The following is a 5,411-nucleotide window of genomic DNA, read 5'->3' as shown; positions in this document are numbered from 1 at the left end:
GCAGATGGGCGCTTCTCCTATGTGCCCTGGCTGGGAATTGAACCCGGGACTTCTGCACGCCAGGCCGATTTTCTACCACTGAGCCAACCGGCCAGGGCCTAGAAACAGCAGACTTAAAGGACACACTAGATCAACTGGATTTAATAGATATCTTCAGAACCTTTCACCCTAAACCAGCAGAATACACATTCTTTTCAAATGCTCATGGCACATTCTCTAGGATAGACCACATGTTAAGGCACAAAAGCAGTCTCAACAAATTTTAAAACATTGAAATCATATCAAGCATTTTCTCCAATCACAACGGTATGAAACTAGAAATCAACCAAAACAGAAAAACTGAAAAATATTCAACACTTGGAAACTAAATAGCATGTTATTAAATAATGAATGGGTTAACAATGAGATCAAAGAAGAAATAAAAAAATTTCTAGAAATGAATGCTAATGAACATACAACAACTCAAAATTTATGAGACACATCAAAAGCAGTACTGAGAGGGAAGTTTATAGCATTACAGGAATACCTTAAGAAGCTAGAAAAAGTTCAAATAAACAACTTAACCCTGCATCTAAAAGAACTAGAAAAAGAACAGCAAGTAAAGCCCAGTGGTAGTAGAAGGAAGGAAATAATAAAGATCAGAGTGGAAATAAATGACATAGAGGCTAAAAAAAACCAGTACAGAGGATCAATAAACCAGGAGCTGGTTTCTTGAAAAGGTAAACAAGATTGATGAACCTTTAACCAGACTGACCAAGAAAAAAAGAGTGAGGACTCAAATAAATAAAATTACAAATGAGAGTGGAGAAATAACAACTGACAAAACAGAAATACAAAGGATTGTAAGAAAATACTATGAAGCACTGTATGCCAATTAACTAGACAACCTATATGAAATGGACAAATTCCTTGAAACATGTAATCTTTTAAAAATCAATCTGGAAAAATCAGAAAACCTAAACAGACTGATTACAACAAATGAGATTTAAACAGTTATCAAAAAACTTCCAACAAGCAAAAGTCCTGGGCCTGATGCCTTCACAAATGAGTTTGACCAAATATTCAAGGAAGACCTAACTCCTATCCTTCTTAAGCTATTCAAAAACCTCAAAAAAAAAAACCGGAAGACTTTCAAGCTCCTTTTATGAGGTGAACATAATTCTGATTCAAAAACTAGGCAAAAAATAAAAAACACAAAGAAAAAAAATTATAGGCCAATTATAGACCAATATCCCTGATGAATTTAAATGCTATTAATAAAATCCTCAACAAAATATTAGCAAACTGGGTCCATCAATATATAGAAAAAGTCATACACCATGATCAAGTAGGATTTATTCTGTGGAGGCTAGGCTGGTACAATATTTGCAAATCAATCAATGTGATTATTCACATAAACAAAAGGAAGGAGATAAACCACATGGTAATTTCAATAGATGCAGAAAAATCATTTGAAAAAATCCAGAACTCATTCATGATTCAAACTTTCAGCATAGTGGGAATACAGGGAACATACCTCAACATGATAAAGGCCATCTATGATGACCCACAGCCAACATCATACTCAATGGACAAAAATTAAAAGCAATCCCCTTAAGATCAGGAACAAGGCAGGGGTGCCCTCTTTCACCTGTTTATTCAACATAGTTTTGAAAGTCCTAGCCACAGCAGTTTGAGAAAAAATAAATAAAAGGCATTCAAATTGGAAAAAAAGATGTAAAACTATCATTATTTGCTGATGATATGATACTGTACATAGAAAACTCTAAAGTTGCAGTAAAAAAACTAGTAGACCTGATAAATGAATTCAGCAAGGTGGCAGAATATAAAATTAATACTCAGAAATGAGAGGCATTTTATACACCAACAATGATTTGTCTGAAAAAAAAAATTAAGAAAACAATCCCCTTCACTATTGCAAAAAAAAAAAAAAAAAAAAGTACCTAGGGGTAAATTTAATCAAAGAGGTAAAAGACTTGTACTCATAAAATTATAAAACATTGATAAAAGAAATTAAAGATACAAACAAGTGGAAGCATATACCATTTTTATGGATAGGAATAATAAACATCATTAAAATATCCATATTATGCAAAGCAATTTATAAATCAATGCAATTCCTATTAAAATACCAATGGCATCCTTCAAAGATATAGAACAAATATTCCAAAACTTTATATGAAACCAAAAAAACAAACAAACAAACACGAATAGTGTCAGCAATCTTGAAAAAGATGAATAAAGTGGAAGGTATCACACTTTCTGATATTGAGTACAAGGCCATTATACTCAAAACAGCTTGGTTCTGGCATAAGAACAGGAATACAGATCAATTGAACAGAACAGAGAACCCAGACATAAACCCGCACCTTTATGGACAACTGATATTTGACAAAGGAGGTAATAGCATACAATGGAGTAAAGACAGTCTCTTTAACAAATGTTGTTGGGAAAATTGGACAGCTACCTGCAAAAAAGTGAAATTAGACCACCAACTTACACCATTCACAAAAATAAACTCAAAATGGATAAAAGACTTAAATGTAAGTCATGAAACCATATGCATCCTAGTGGAAAACATAGGCAGTAAACTCTCCGGCATCACTTGCAGCAATATATTTACTGATTTATCTCCACAGGTAAAGGAAATAAAGGACTGGACAAACAAGTGGGACTATATCAAACTAAAAACTTTTGCACAGCTAAAGACAATATGAACAAAGTAAAAAGGCAAACCACACAATGGGAGAATATATTCGGCAATACGTCTGATAAGAAGTTAATATCCAAAATTTATAAAGAACTTGTAAAACTCAACACCAGGAAGATAAACAATCCAATAAAAAAATGGGCAGCCTTACCAGGCCGTGGCACAGTGGATAGAACATCAGACTGGGATGAGGAGGACCCAGGTTCAAGACTTCGAGGTTGCCAGCTTGAGCGCTGGCTCATCTGGTTTGAGCAAAGCTCACCAGCTTGGACCCAAGGTCGCTGGCTTGATAAAGGAGTTACTCGGTCTGCTGAAGACTCATGGTCAAGGCACATATAAGAAAGCAATCAGCGAACAACTAAGGTGTCGCAAAGAAAAACTGATGATTGATGCTTCTCATCTCTCTTCATTCCTGTTTGTCACTATCTATCCCTCTCTCTGAAAAAAAAAAAAGGCAAAAGAAATGAATAGACACTTCTCCAAAGAGGACATACAGATGGCCAATAGGCAGATGGAAAAAATGCTCAACATCATTAGTCATTAGAGAAATGGAAATGAAAACCATCATGAGATATCACCTCACACCAGTCAGAATGGCGCTCATGAACAAAACAACACAGAGTAAGTCTTGGCGACGATGTGGAGAAAAGGGAACCCTTCTGCACTGCTGGTGGGAATGCAGACTGGTTCAACCACTGTGGAAAAAAGGATGAAGATCCTTCAAAAAATTAAAAATGGAACTGCCTTTTGACCCAGCCATCCCACTTTTTTTTTAATTTTTAATTTTTTATTTTTTTTGTATTTTTCTGAAGGTGGAAACGGGGAGAGACAGTCAGACAGACTCCCGCATGCGCCCGACCGGGATCCACCTGGCACACCCATCAGGGGCAACGCTCTGCCCACCAGGGGGCGATGCTCTGCCCCTCCAGGGCGTTGCTCTGCCGTGACCAGAGCCACTCTAGTGCCTGGGGCAGAGGCCAAGGAGCCATCCCCAGCGCCCGGGCCATCTTTGCTCCAATGGAGCCTTGGCTGCAGGAGGGGAAGAGAGAGATAGAGAGGAAGGAGGGGGTGGGAGTGGAGAAGCAAATGGGCGCTTCTCCTATGTGCCCTGGCCGGGAATCGAACCCGGGTCCCCCACACTACAGGCTGACGCTCTACCGCTGAGCCAACCGGCCAGGGCCCCAGCCATCCCACTTTTAGGAATATATCCCAAGAACACCACATCAGTGATTTAAAAGGAGAAATGCACCCCTATGTTTATGGCAGCATTGTTTACAATAGCCAAGATCTGGAAACAGCCCAAGTTTCCATCAGTGGACAAGTGGATTAAAAAACTTGTACATATATACAATGGAATACTATGGGGCCATGAAAAAGAAGAAAATCTTACTTTTTGTGACAACATGGATGGACCTGGAAACTATTATATTAAGTGAAATAAGCCAGGCAGAGAAAGAAAAATACCATATGACTTTACTCATTTGAGGAATCCAATGAACAATATGAACTGAGGAATGGAATATATGGGATCAAAAGGTCCAGAGGGAAAGCAGACAGAAGGAAAGGGGAATATAGGATGGGATGAGAACAGAAAAACAAAACTAGGGGGGAGGGCATTGTAAGGAGGAGGGCAAGGGGGATGTGGTGGGAAACAAGAGGAGGTGGGAGGTATTCGGAGGACACTAGAATCTATGTACATCCAATAAATAAAATAAAAATTTAAAAAAATGAAAAAATATATATATTTCCTCTTTTGTCTTTGATTTCTGCATTTTTACTATAAGTCTAAGTGTGGTTTTACTTTTTACTTATGTTGTTGAGATTTATTATTTTCTTGCCTTTATGGAAAATTCATAGTTGTTGTCTCTGTATATATTGCTTTTGTCCCATTGTATTCTCTCTTTCTCTCTTGCACTCCAAATAATCCCTGTTAAAGTCTTCTCACTATTTACTTGATCTTCTAAACTATTTTTTATATATTTAATCTTTCTGCTTCTCCATGTTGTATTTTGGGTAATTTTTCTTATCTATATATAATTTTATTATTTTCTCTTTTGGCTGTATTCTATTGGCTGCCAAATTTATCCACTGAATTTTTAAATTTGAATGTGACTGCTCCCCCCCCCCCCCCCCCCACTTCTGGAGGTTTTATTTTTATTTATTTATTTATTTAGTAGGTTACTTCTCAGAGATTTTCTTCATATAGGTATCTTAAAGCTGTGGTGTTTCTTATGCTTAGTAAGTATGATTATTATTATTTTTAAAGAAATTCATGTCTTTTAATTCAAGCATCTGAAATCTTTAGTGGGTAGTTTTTGCTGTCTTTTGTTAATATTGGTTCTAACTTCTCAACTTCTCTCCCTTGATAAATTATTTGTGGGATTCTTTGAGGTCTAGGATGAAGGTATTTTTCTTCTGAGAGGACTCTTATTTGCTTCACCCTGTGACTTGTAGCACTACCAGTCCTAAACCATTTTAATTGCTTGCTGTATGTGCCCTGACTAAGCAAGCCAGGGTTTCAAACAGGCGACCTCAGTGTTCTGGATCTGCGCTCTATCCAGGGTACCACAGGCTAGGCATTTTTTTCTTTAAAGTTCATTCTAACATGACTTTGGATATTTTTATTCATTTCATTTTTGTTTTTTTTCTCGATGATGACAGATATGCATACATTGGGTATCATTTTTTCCACAGCTCAATT

At 36.9% G+C, this 5,411-nt stretch overlaps 1 non-coding gene across 1 annotated transcript; it reads right to left on the bottom strand.

Annotated features, from left to right (window-relative positions):
• Positions 1 to 3,814: 3,814 nt before the first annotated feature.
• On the bottom strand, positions 3,815 to 3,890 carry TRNAY-GUA (transfer RNA tyrosine (anticodon GUA)). Its single transcript has one exon. It is a non-coding gene; the product is annotated as a tRNA-Tyr (tRNA).
• Positions 3,891 to 5,411: the final 1,521 nt, after the last annotated feature.

The sequence above is a fragment of the Saccopteryx bilineata genome, chromosome 2 (genome assembly GCF_036850765.1).
Source record: "Saccopteryx bilineata isolate mSacBil1 chromosome 2, mSacBil1_pri_phased_curated, whole genome shotgun sequence".
NCBI classification, from domain to species: Eukaryota; Metazoa; Chordata; class Mammalia; order Chiroptera; family Emballonuridae; genus Saccopteryx; species Saccopteryx bilineata.
Note: the sequence above shows the minus strand (reverse complement) of the source record. Positions and strands in the feature narration are given on the sequence as shown.